The 14,269-nt window shown below is 40.1% G+C and overlaps 1 long non-coding RNA gene across 1 annotated transcript in view; it reads left to right on the top strand.

Annotated features, from left to right (window-relative positions):
• The first annotated feature begins 8,572 nt into the window (after nucleotides 1-8,572).
• The window catches only part of LOC113913519, a 106,829-nt gene continuing 101,132 nt past the window's right edge, over nucleotides 8,573-14,269 (top strand). The window contains exon 1 of the long non-coding RNA XR_003517245.1: nucleotides 8,573-8,758. This is a non-coding gene — a long non-coding RNA (uncharacterized LOC113913519). The remainder of the gene's footprint in view (nucleotides 8,759-14,269) is intronic.

Here is a 14,269-nt window from a genome sequence, read left to right as displayed (position 1 = left end):
TTCTACCTGGAGGTATTTTCAGATCCCACAGGTTAAGGGCTCAGTCCCTCAAGACTCCTCCCACCCCACTTCAGATGCCAATTGCTAGTAGGTCCCCAGGTTACCCACAACTTCCATCTCTTTTTGGCTACAAATCGGAGATTTCTGTAACCGCCCCCCCCCGGCTTAGGTTTGATTAATTTGCTAGAGTGGCTCACAAACCCAGGGAAACACTTAACTTATGTTTATCAGTTTATTAAAGGGTATGATAAAGGATATAGATGAATACCCAGATGAAGAGATACATATGGCGAGGTCTGGGAGGGTCCGGAGCACATGAACTTCTGTCCCTATGGAGTTTGGGTGTGTCACCCTCCCAGTGTTGGATGTGTTTGCCAATTTGGAAGCCCTGCAAACCTCATACTATTGGGATTTTTATGGAGGTTTCATCATGTAGGCAAGATTGATCATAAACTCCATTTACAGCCTTTCTTTCTTTCTCAGGAGAAGGGGGGCAGGGCTAAAAGTTCCAACCTTCTAATCATGGTTTGTTCTTTCCAGTGCCTGGCGCTCATCCAGAAGCCCACCCAGAGTCTCCTCATTAGGACAAAAGACACCCCTATCACCCAGGAAATACAAGGGTTTCAAGAGCTCTGTGCCAGGAACCAGGGGCAGAGATCAATATATATTTTCTCCATTATCTCACACAAGCTTAAAGGAAAACACTCCAGTATTGTTAACTTAAATACTTCATGCTTCAGAATGATTCTTAGCTACTATGCTTGACTGTTCCTTAGCAATAAAGGCATAAAGATGGCATCCTGGTAAAAATAGAAAACTTTGGGGATTTGGTGTCAAATATGGATTTGAATCATGGCTTTCTACTTACTGACAGAGTAATTTTGAAAGGTTCAGTTTGTGAAGTGAGAATTCTAATGTGTACTCTTGGCTATGTCTCTGGAGTATTAATAAGACAGATGTAAGCACAGGGAACTAATATTTATTGACCCATCATCTCTGTGAGTACTTTGAAGGATATCACTCAATATTCACAACAAGGCAGCTGGAGATTGGCCACATACGCTAAATTTTAAACTGTAGAACTTATTCAGGATTTTTCTCCCCTCTTTTTTCCAAGAAAAGGTGAGGAAGAGTTCTAATATGGGTCAAGGGTGAAATGGATTTTAAGATGAGCCAGAATTCATAAATGTATAATCTACTTCTCCATCTATAATGATTGTCGCTATCTCTCAGTGCTATTGTCACTCACTTCCTTAAAGGACATGAGCAGGGAAGGAATTCCAGGGAAATAAATACTAATAATTCTTAGCTAGGAATTTGGCTACAAATGGCTCTATAAGCTCCCATGCTGTTGCATATGAATATGAATGTAAACAGGTATAGACTCGGTTTGCCTTTGTGATTCAGGGTTCAGAATCCCCCATGGGAAGAGAGCCTACACAACATGGAAGACAGTAACCTAAAGCACAACCGGGGAAAGATGACTTGGAGAGGAGAGAAAGGACTTAAGCATAATGAAATGATTCACCTTGTGAATCCAACCATGGATGAAGGCATAATTTTTCTGGACTTTCCAGTTGATGAGCCAGCAAGTTTCTTTTATTGCTTCAGCCAGTTTGAGCTTATCTCTGCAACTCATAATCAAAGATTCCTGCCTCATATGGGCATGGGCAAAGGCAATAGACCTACATATCAGGAGATGGATGTGATAGAAATGGGAGAGAGAAAGATGACATGATTTCATCACTGAGTTGAAACAGAGCTTTGGAGAGGAAAAGTAGAACATGACCTTGGGGTTGATGTCTAGAGTGGTAGAATAATCATAACAGATTGTTCCCTACCGTGCTGGATTTCTGCCTCTGTCCCTCAAGATATGCTCTCCTCCCTTTTCTACCTTACTTTTTGCCCTAGAATTCTGACATGTGTGAGTTACTATACAAAAGCTCCTGTGTCTCCTGGCTGCTGGAAGGGTGTAGCCCAGGGGGAGAAATCAGATTCCATCCATTTGGTTCCCTTATTATGAGGTCACGGGCTGGCTATGTCTATGGGAGAAGATCTTTGCTCTTTTCAAGTAACTGGATCTTCATGATGCTGTCATTCTAGGTCCTATAGGTAATCTCTCCCACTTTACATCCTTTCTGGCTTAGGTGAAATCACAGTCATGATGCTGCTAGTCTCAAGTTCCTGCCCTATTCCTTGTGGTTTCTCTATTCCCACCTACATTTTGTAATTAGTCCCTTGGTAAATCACCCCCTGACCCCTGGAATTATCCTAATTTGAGTGTTCCATCTCTTTCTGCTTGGAATACCAAACAGATAGACCCATACTTGATAATTCATAAAAGGACAGGTTATGTTGAAACAGTTTCCTCATCTATATAGAGTGCTTTACAATTTTAAAATTTTCATTCTCCTAATAACCAAGAGATAGGCAGGTCAGGTAGTATTATTCCAATTTTATAAAGGAAACCAAGACTTCGATAAGAAATAGGTATCCCAGGTACCCTGGAACCTATGACTTCTGACTCCAATTGCTGTGCATTAATCCTGTCATACCTTGATTTATCTGAAATGAATTAATTTGATTAATGAATTAATTATGTTTTACTCTTTCTCTTTTATCTCAAATCAAATATCTAGGTCTTAGAGGAATAAGCATAAACAAATGTAGTTCTCCATTAAATAGAGGAAGCAGACGTTTGGTAACATCTACACAGAAAAAGAAAAATTGCGTGAGGAAATAATGAATCTAGATTCTGCATATGAAGAGCCGCCTAAGTTATACTGCGAAAATGGGGGCAAAAATGATTATAGATATGTTTGTACACCTCGAAACAACAAACAGTTCAATATGATTTATGTAGTTGAGATAGGCTAAAGGCTCACTAGTATAATAGCTGAGTCATTTGTCTTAGCAAGTATCTTGTTATTGGCAATCAATAACGCAGCCGAGATGACTGATGGCTTTGTTTTCTTGTGGTGCCTCAGCTGGTCTAAATTATTTATTTGACATATTACCTCTTGGCAGATGTAAGGAAACCAATGACATGTTTGGATTGCTTGGATGCATATCTGAGAGGGAAAAATGGGTATTTTGTTCTTATCCCTGGTCTTTGGACACGTTATATAGGTAGTGATAGGTTTCGTAGAATTGTCCTGTTGTCTGCTATGTGTATTGGTGGTGAGGCCATGAGGTTTTTAAAATGGTATTCCTGGTTGTCCTAAATGTGATAAAATTCATTACTGTCAAGAGTAATGACAGCGTTCATTGGCAGACATCTGACTTCTTCCTGACCACCGTGAATATATGTGGGCCCAGGGCCCAAGGTTCAATATACCATACTCTGTTGTGATTTATATGCTAAGATGTCTTTCTTTCCCCCATAGAGAGGCAGGTCCTTGAGGACAGGAACTGTGTCTCATTTATCTTTGTAATCCCAGTATCTGGCACAGAGTCTGACACATAGTAGTCAGTTAAAAAATGGGTGTTGATGAATGATAGATGGGAATGAATAATCACACAGAGAATTGATAGCTTTTGCCTTAGGTTTACAAGTTATTAACCTTATTCAATTAAGTACTGCTTTGGAAAGAGGTATAAAGTAGAAGTCAGATTTTTTTTTTTTTTTTACAAATCTCAGTGATAATAGACAAGTTATTTAATCACGTTTAACTTCAGTTTTCTTTATGCAAAATGGGGAACATAGTACTTCATAGTATTTTCATGCCAATTTAAGCGTAATAATGGACTTGAAAAAGTTCGTGAACTCTAGATGACTATATAAGTAAGAAATTCATGGAAAGTTTACTAGTAAACTGTTTTTACCAAAAAACAAAACAAACTAGCTCTGATTTGTAGCATTTGCCAATTTCTGTGGTAGGAATACTCCCACCACAGCTGATTTCAAACAAACAATTTGTGAAAACCACTTCACAAAATTCCTGAATATTTAACAAGTAGCTCTTGTGAGCCGGCTTCTAGGTGCTCCTGGGTAAGGGGAAGGGATCTGGCTTAGATGAGCCAGAAATGTGATGCTGTTAATGTTTGGTTGGCATGTGGGAGAAAATTCTGTATTTTGAGAGGGGAAAGACTACTGAAATATTTTGGTAGAGGTAGATTGAGACTTCAGATCTGTACTAAGTTGAACAATATGACATCATTATAGTGATTCTCATAGTGGCAGAGAGGTACCCAGAAATTCTGTTACCCTTAACTTAAAATTTGGGGGCACTAAGACTGAATGATTCATTCAACAAATATTTATTTATTTTGGGTGGGAGAGGGTCATTGCTGGAAGAGTACTAAAAATGGGGAATATATTCACTAGATTTGTGAATGGATTTGTGATTCAAGGATTAGATTCACACTGACCTTTTTTAGGGAAAGGGGGATTAATGGAAAGATACCCTAGACCTGACCAGGAGACATCAGTATCTGGGATGGCTCTACAGACGTCTTTTCCCTTAGTCTTCATGATCTCTTATGGTATCTTTATTTCCTTCTATTAGTTTCCTTCATGTTTTCCACAATTTGGTAATGCAGCAGACATGGTTATGTGTTCTAGTTCACAGTTCTGTCTGATGGACTTTGCTGAGCATAAACTATATTCATAGGGACATATCAAAAGTTCAGTGTGACTAAGTTAATATGCATATCAGAGAGCGATTCTCAGTTTTCAGCATGCACTAGAATCACCTGGAGAGTTATTGAAAATTGGATTCTGGGACTGTAGCTAGAGTCACCATAACTCAGCATCTTGGGGTGGAGCCCAGGAAAATAAGCAACATTGATTACTCCGATGCAGGTGGCTGGAAAAAGACATTTGGGGAAAAAAAATGATAGTTTTTTAAGTAATTTAGCTTTCATGGTTGGACTTTATCTTCTAAGTCAGTGGTTCTCAACTTCGGCTGCACATTGGGATCACCTGAGAACTTAAAAAAAATACTGGTGCTTGATACCCCCAAAATTCTGATTCAGTTCATCTGGGGTGTGGTCTGGCTTTGGGATTTTTAAGAAGCTACTCAAGTGACTCTAGTATGTAACCAAGTTTGGAAAATCATGGTGCTATGGGGGAACCTGCCAAGGGGTTTAGGCAGGTAAGCTGTTTAAGTGGGAGACAGTCAATTTTGCATTTGAATTACTCTTGTTGGAGAAAGAAACTGAGAGCTATAATACTGGTAGTCTCAAACAGGAATGAGAAACAGGAGCTTGGTACTAGAAAAGTAGGAAACTCAAACTTAAGATTTCAAAGGTGGAGTATAGGTTCCAGGTGAGTATAAGAACTAGAGTGTGGCCATGGAATTGAGTGGTAGAATTAGAAAGTAAGTGAAGGTCACTGGAGTTAGGAAGGTCAGTGAGCAGAGAAGCTGGGCATATAGGGGATAGAAGCGTTAGAGTCATATGTGAGAACCTCAGAGAAAGATGTTTGTTACACAAGGATGGAAGAATAATGGTTTGGAGGTAGGGTATCACAAAATAAGTAGTCCGATCCTAAATGCTTCCTCTGAGAAGAGTAGTTGGTGACCGTGTGGATGAGAGAGAAAGGAGGGAAGAAGAGCAGGAAAGTTTGGATAGGAGTACAGAATGGGGATGCTTATCTAAGAGAGAGACAGATTGTCGTTGGGGCGGAAGGTAGAGAGAATACTCTGGGATCAGATACACTTTTTAATGACCAAGGAAGAGGGTACATGTGGAATGTCAGAGGGCTTGCATGGAGTTGGTAGTCACTGGGACTGACCACAAATATTATAGTTGTCTCTTCTTCAGGGCACATGGCACGATTGCCCTTTCCTTCATCCTGTGATCAAGGGTGGCCTGTGGCTTGCTTGGACCAATGTGACAAGTGAGCAGAAGTGATATGTGTTTCTTTTATGTGGAAGCTTTAAGAGCTAGTTCGGGATTTACTTTATCTACTTCCCTCTGTCTTGGCAATCACTGACATTTAAAATACTAAAGTCTGTATCAGCCTGGGGTCCCGGGCCAGGGCATTCCTGTTGATCTATGATAGACAGGAAGCAGGAACAGGGATGGAACCTTTGTGTTTTTTAAGCCACAGAAATTTTTATTTGCTTTGTTACCTCAGCATAACCTAACCTGCTCTGACTTATATAGAACTAGTGCCTCAAAATGGTGCTACCATAAAGAAAAAAGTTCAGTATTGTGCATTGTTAAGAGACTGGGGGCGGGGGGAAGGGGGCGCAGGTAGAAAAACAAGGAACTGCTTCAGAGGCTGGAAAATTGACAGTCCATGCTATTTTGTGCTAAAGCATTTGGTCACTTGAGGTGACTCGGGAGGCAGACCGCGTATGTATGAATGTTTAGATCCAGGGCAAAAGCTCAGAGAACAAACCATTAGTATCGGGTGTTAGTTGCAGATGGCTATATTTGGGGGGGAAAAGGGCAGACTTGCAAGCAGGCATGAAAAGAAATAAATCATATACACAAAAATGTACTTAACAGTTGGAAGAGGAAACTACTTCCCAATTCCAAACAGAAAAAGACATAATTTAGAAAATTTTTGACTCATAAAGAACAAAACTTAGCATTGGTGCAAGCATGAAATTAAGAGCATGGTCATCACATCCACTGTAAATGGGGTTACCTCAAAGTCAAAGTCCAACTAAGCATATGCTGCCTGACGATATGGTATAATATGCTAACAGAGCTGTCCTGTGGATAGGGTGCCCATCTGCCCCAGTCTGCTGGGACGTTCAGTGCAAAAACTGTGAAAGTCCAAGGCAAATTGGGAAGAGTTGGTCACCCTACCTGTGGACCCCATGATGGACATTTTGCCTGAATGAGTAATAAAATCTCTGTGGTTTTAAGCTACTGAACATTTCGGTATGGTGACTGCAACATAACCTGGCCTATTTTGACTACTACGGGAGGAGAGGAATCACAGTATGAGAAGAGTGGATGCGGGGAGCTGACTAGAGCATTCTGTTTGATTCCTCCTGAAGTAAGAGGTAGTGAGGCCAGTGGGGTTAGCTAACCTCAGACTTCTAAATGGTACTCTGATGCTGGAGGTATGTGAAGTCAGAGAGTATATTTTACTTTGACATTTTTTGGTTTGTTTTTCAAGTGAATTCCCTAAGGACCCTTAACTCACCTTTCAAATCCTCACATAAACGTTTGGATGCACATCTACTGCATGGTATGTGGTATTCTTGCCCTGTGAATGTTTTTTGGGTCTCAGCAATGTCTGTGGGCAGATAGACCTTTCTAGACCACTTTGAACTGATGGGAAAAGCATTAGTTTTTGCATTGCTACCCTCCCTTAAGAGGATAACCTTAGGCTCAGAATTGCAGTGATTGAATATGAATGAGATCTGGGACTTTTTATTTTTATTTACTTTTCCCGTTCAAATAAAATGAATATGCATTGTAATGGGAAGGCAGACAGGACTATTACCAGTGCAGCTGAGAACAATTAGTTCTTATTTGCTTAACACCGTTTCTTAATGTGCAGTTGTAAAACTTTTCACAGGATGTTTTAAATGTAATCAATTTTTCATTGCTGTTTCTAATAATTCAAAGAGCCTGACATTTGCAATCAAGCCAACTGTGGTCGATACCCATTTTCTCTTAGTTAAATAGGAATTTAACTCAGTGACACAAGTGGTGGCTTCTGGAACTGATTCTGTGTGTTTATTCTTTTGTGAGGGCTACATCAGATTTGTGAGTTTTCAGGAGAGGCTGTCAAGGATCATAGGGCCAGTGGGACTTAACTGCAGAGCTTGGGGTTCATCAGCCTCATCAGAACACACAACCTGGGCCTACTGTTTCCTAGAAGGGGGTACTTTGACAACTTGCTTCTCTGCACCTCAGTTCCCTCAGTTATAAGATGAGAAAGAATTTCTTTTACAGAGTTGTATTAGGATGAAATGAAATAATGCATTAGTCAGGATATATGACTCCCTATTAGCGGCAAATGACAAAAATCCAACCCAAACTCCCAAAAACTCAAAGGGAATTTAGGGACTTGATAGGGTTCAGGGCTTGCTACCCCAAACTGTGGCACCTTGGCATATTGACTATTTTAAGCTGGTACAGGAAGGACTTCCAGACATTTCCTTGAAGCAGGTCCTAAGACTCTCATATGGGGGTCCCTATATGTGGAGGAAAGGAGCCTCCTATCTCCAAAGAAGCAGGGATGCTAAAAGGAATTTGAATGAACAGGTTTTGCCAAGTTAACCCCCCCCCAGTTTACTACTTTTAGCTCATACTCCTTTGTCCTATCACATTTTTTCCATGACTTTCTATGCTTCATCAAACCTAGTATAAGAACACTCAGGTTGAAATGTTTCTTTGGGTCTTCATTTCCTTAGGATGGCTCTTATGTCATGTAAAACTTATATTAAATAAATTTATATTTTCCTTTTGTTAATCTTTCTTCTGTTACAGAGACCCAGCTGGGAACCTAAGAAAGAATGGGAAAGTATAGGTGTATCTAGGGTTTTTCTGATTTCAGGGATAGCTGGACCTGGGTGCTGAAATGATGTCAGGATCCTCTTTATGCCACTTGTATAAATATGTGTTGATCTTATTCTGTCCTTTTCAGATCCAGGCTCTAAATCAGGGGCAGCAGGTCTGGAGCTAGGAGGAAGAAAAGAATTCTGGGGAGAATAAATACAGAAAAAAATTGGCAGCTTTAATGACTTTTTCAGTAGTCCTCCTGAGCTTGCCTCCACACTACTTCTTTGAGCATCTCTTCATTATATATATTCTAAGCCACGGATCAGCAAATTACAGCCGGCCGGTAAGGAGAGCCATATCTGGCCTGCTGCCTCGTTTTGTAAGTGGAGTTCTATGGGACTACAACAACACTTACTCATTTTTGCATTGTGTGTGTCTGCTTTCATGCTACAGTGGCATTGTTGATAAGCTGTGACACAGCCCACATGGCCCAAAAAGGACAACATGTTGACACTCCATTTACAGGGAAAGTTTGCTAGCCCTTTACAGAAAAGAGTTTAAACTAGTGGATTCCGAGTGGCTTGTGAGCCAGGTCGTATGCAAGACAACCCATTGGGAGAACCGAGAAATATATTTCAGCTTGTGTTTTTTCTCATTTTCTTTTGTTAAAATTTCAGCTTTATTGAGATATAATTGACATACAAAATTGGAAGATATTTAAAATGTTCATTGTGGGGATTTGATATACCTATACACTGTGAAAGGACTGCCCTCATCTAGTTAATGGTATGGTCCTCACCTCACTTATTTATACAAATAAGTGAGCACACTTCAGTTTATATAATACAGTGTTATCAACTACAGTTACTATGTTTTACATTAGGTCCTCAGCCTTCTTCATCTTATAGCTGAACATTTGTCCCCTTTTATTAACCTTTACCTATCTCCCTCCCTCCCCCAGCCCCTGGCAACCACTTTTCTGCTGTGTTTCTAGGACTTTGTCTTTCTTTAGATTCCCCATATACATGATTCCATGGGGGATTTATATTTGTCGGGCATATTTCATCTCACCTGATGTCCTCAAGTTCTATCCATGTTATTGCAAGTGGTAGGATTTCCTTCTTTCTTGTGGTATATATATGGTATATATTCCATAGTATGTATATATATTATACCTTCTTTATCTCATTTTCTTTCTGAAATATATAAAGAGTAAACTTTCCTAATACTTGCTATACATCTTGACAGTATTTAATGACTGTATATAACTAAAACAGATTTAATATAATATATAGTATTTATTTAACGTGACAACATACTAAATATAGAGATATGTATATTTGTATTACACATATAAATATATTTATAATATATTTATGTTAAATATAAATTATGCTAAATCCATAAATCTATTTACAAATATATTTTTGTATTTAATATAATATACAAAATATATTATACATTAGAGAGAGAGAGAGACAGACAGAACTCAAAATTTTTTATTGCTGGTTCATCACTTTAGGACAGTGTGTCTGTACTTAACTCCACTCTCCTTCCCATCCCAGCCAACTTTGTGTATCTGCTCCCAGTATATACCTGTGTCTGTTATCCCTGCATGATGAGGGTGGTATGCTAAATCTAACTGTTCATTTAGAGGCAGACATAAAATAATAAAAATACAGCAGAAGGAAGAGTCAGGGCGGCAGGCTGTGCCTATGATTATTGAAGCCAGGCACATTGTAGAAGCATCAAAAGAATAAGCAATCAGATCTGTCTTATTTCTGAATTTTAAAAGAGAATGGTATTTCTGTTCATCATTTATCTCACCCGGGATTTGAACAAATACAGGATTTCTGGCAGCAATTATTGACTTTTCAATATTTGTAGAAAATGACACATGTTCTGCCAAACGTGATATTTAGTAAGTGAGGTGAGTTCCTCACCAGAGGACTGGTGATTGTGTGAGGACAGTTTGTAAAATATGTTAAAGCTGATTAATGAGAAATAGATATGTCAATGCATTTTTAAAGTGAAACAATCAAGGGGTGTTGGAACCCGGTGGGAATACCTTTGGCTTGATTCCGCAAGCACTGGCTGGGCTCAGGGCATGGAAGCCTGGATCGACCTTTCCTAACTCCAGGGAGAATTTGGTTTTGGGACCAAGAAATCTTTTCCAGGGAGTAGTAGGTATGTGAGAGGAGGAGGTATTTCCTGATGTTCCGTCATTCTGCCCCCCACCCTTTTTTTTCCTGTGTGGTTTGCTGCTTGGATCTGTTGGATTTCTCCCTCACTTAAAAAAAAAAAAGAAAAAAAAAATATATATGCACATGAGAGTGTTATGTGGACCCATTTCCATAAGGGGTTGGGAGAAAGGATGGAGATCCTAACTCTTCATCTAATATGGAAGGTTTCTGGAATCTCTTGAGGTGAGTAGACTGGGTTAGCCCTGACCAAATTCCCAGGGCAGCCAGCGCCCCAAGGCTTCCCATTATAATATCTCCCTGGGAGAGAAGAGAGATGCGGCAGGCAAACTGGCACTGAAGCCATTAAAAGAAGAAAGGGGAAGAATTAAGTCAATGTCTTTGGCAAAATGATGGGCCAGGTCCTTTCCTATCTCTGTTTACCTTCTTGTGGTAAATCTGTGCCCCAGGGAAAAGGAGAGAGAAACTGTTTCAGGGTTGTGATACTGGAACCTGGGTTGTGATACTGGAAACCTGGGTCAGTTTGGGTGTGGAACAGGCATGACAGGTATACAGGGAGAAAATTTTCTTTCTCATGCTTTGAAGAACATTTGCATTCTTGGCAAGGAATTGTCCGAGCTTCAGGGAACAGAGCAGATCTGGCCTCAAACTCATTGCTTTAGATGAGATGATTGGCACAGAACAATTAGCTGATGGCTCTTTTCCAAGCACCCTACTTTCTAGTTATTGTGGGATGTGCCAGACACAAGGGGGCACCACTGAGCGGGGAGGGGTTGTTCCTGTCCTGAGACAAAGAAATTAGCCTTTTCGAGATGGAGGTTATGGGACATGTAGGGTAAGTGTTACATAGAGAAAGACTAGATTTCTTGCTTACGGTAGGTGGATGGCATGAATTTAAGCCATACTTGGAAGCTCTGGTTCCCACCCCATTTGTAAAGTGGGATGCTCTAATTACACTTATATTACTCCTTGCTGTGTGCCATGTGGTGTCATGCTAGTTTTTAAGGACGTGGAGATTGAATTAGATGCATGTGATGATAGGTTTACTCGTGGGGTGATGAGAACTGATAAGATGAGTTCATGATCTTGGTCTGTGGTCAAGAAAGACTCCCTGGACGGGAATGTTAGAACTGATTTTTAGCAGGAAGTGAAGGGACTGGGGTTGTGTCTAGACGGAAAGTCCACTTGTGAGAAAGAGTAGAGGGATGGATGGTGAAGCACTGTGATTTGGTGCAGGCAGTTTGGTGTGACTGGGAGGAGGGGTTTGGTGAGAGAGCAGCTCCCAACTGGAGTCCTTGTGGGGTAGAAAAAGTTCAGGTCACCAGATGAAAGACCTTGAATATCAAGGTAAGAAGTTTGGATTTTAGATAAAATGCAGTGAGCAACCATTAGAAGATTTTATAAAATCTTCAGAACATTGTGTTTTTATTTTACAGTTAGTTTTGTTATGAGTTAAGATCTATTGAAGATCTAGAGGTGAGGTAACCCTGTAGGTGAGAATTGTAGCAATCAGGATTTATCATCAAACCATCATGCACTCCCTCTGTAGTACTCATTATGTGATCTGGAATTTGGACAGATGATATGCTTGCATTTGCAGATAAATTTCTAGGTATCAATCTCAGAGCAGATAATTTAGGTGTGAAATCCAGTGTCTTTAATTTTTTGAACTTTTCAGCCCTAACAGATAATCCTTTTTCTTCTCAGCTACTCATATGTCTACTTTTGCTCCTTTAAGTGTTTACTTGAATATTGATCATTCACTGTATGTGCTGATTGGGTTCCAGGATTCAGGATAAATCCCAATTATAAATATGCCATAAACAATGTTATCTTCTATTCAATGTATAACATGATTTCTCCTTTATGCTCTATGCGACTGTAATTGCAAGTCTTATTTCTAACCCAATGTCCCCATTTCTTTCTGGCCAGTTTCTGAAAAGCCATTTTATGTAGGTCAGGCCAGGAGAATCACAGTACATACTTAAGGTATGCTAATGGCTCTGAGAAGTCCTGCAGGAAGGAATCTGCCTTTGCTTTTTAACTCTGGATTTCTCAAATTTATTGGATCACAGAATCTCTTATATAAGTAATCTATTATAGTCTGCAAAACCAATGTTTTAGATAATGCACTTTGGGGCCTTCTGTCTTACATGACCAGATTTATAATAAAGATATTAACATAAGTGCTAGATACCCAAGGGTCAAGCAGGACTTTTTTGCATTGAACCTCTTAGTTCTTCAGTAATTCTTCCAGACTCTTGGGTAACATTTAGCTCTCTGACACCTAGGAAACAGACAAACGATATTCTGAGTAATTGAAGTGAGCTTCAGTCTTATAGAAATATAAGCGATAACGTTAAGCATTCATGACAAAAGCCTGAGAGTTGATGACAAAAGTGAATGCTGGTTTGTTGATGGAGATGGGGAAGAGGTACAGAGTGTGAGGGTTAGATTTTGTTTTCTGACCTGAACACTTTACCAGGCTTATGCCTTAGCTCTATGTACCCTGGATGGGGCACCTGCTTTGTGGAAGCAAAGCTGAGAAATACTGCTGAGCTGAAAGGGTAAATATGCAACCTACAGCCATTTATTGATTTCAAAGGCAGAGTCATATAGGAGTTAATATAGGAGTTAGCACAAACTCTGGACCCAGTCTTCGCAGGGCCCCCACTTATGAACTTTGTGACCCCGGACATGTTGATTAACTTTTGTGTGTCTCAGTTTCCTCCTCCATAAAATGGGGCAAATTATAGCATCACCACCATAGAACTGTTGAGAGCACTGAATGAATTAATTTTCACGAAGTTCTGGAAATAGTGCCTGGCACAGAGAAAGCGCTCTGTACGTGTTTGCTGCTACATTGTGCTTGGTACTGTGCGAGATGGGTGGGGTAATAAGATCTCATTCTTGCCCTCAAGCTTACAGACTACTATGAATAAATTACAGTCGTTTAAGGTGAGAAATAGCTGTATAAAGGCAGGCAGGAGAGAGCTAATACAGTGTTTGCTGAGTGAAGAATTTCCAGGGTCAAAGGGATCAGATTTTCACATCTGCTACCAGCAAGAGCTTAGACATGTGACAGACTTTCTGGGCCTTATTTAATCATATTTAATCCATGTCTAATCATGTGAAAAGTGACCTAATGCTACAGTGAAAGTAGAAATGCTCATTGTTATTATTATTGCTGAGCTGGCACAGAAGAGGGAAAAATAGAGCTATGTGGAGGAGATGCTGTCTGATTTGGTCCACCTACCTACTCTGAGGAGTTCTTTCCAGCAGACTCTGAATCTCTGCCTGTCTCTGTTCTTACACAGTGAGGAGGATGAGTTTGGTATGGAGTTTGTACCAGAAGGGCCTTCCCAAGCTGGTTCCAATACTCCCCTTTAAGACAGGAGAGCATAAGATGCTTTCTGGGCCTGCCAAACCATTTCTTCTAGGTTCTGCATTTTTCAGGCATTCAGGACTAAATTCAGCCCAGGAATTCACTTATGAATGACCTAATAGTCTCCTTTCCATCTCTCTGAGTCCTGCAACCCTCCCCTTGTCACAAGGCAGGCCGAAGTGGTCATCAGCATTGCCGTAAGCTCTGGTTGACAATTTTGCGTGGGACGTCAAGGAGTTGTTTCCTGGTCTTTGCAAGTCTCCCTGTG

Source organism: Zalophus californianus, chromosome 11 (assembly GCF_009762305.2).
Source record: "Zalophus californianus isolate mZalCal1 chromosome 11, mZalCal1.pri.v2, whole genome shotgun sequence".
Taxonomy (NCBI): domain Eukaryota; kingdom Metazoa; phylum Chordata; class Mammalia; order Carnivora; family Otariidae; genus Zalophus; species Zalophus californianus.
The sequence above is the reverse complement of the archived record's forward strand: the minus strand, read 5'-3'. Positions and strand labels throughout refer to the sequence as shown.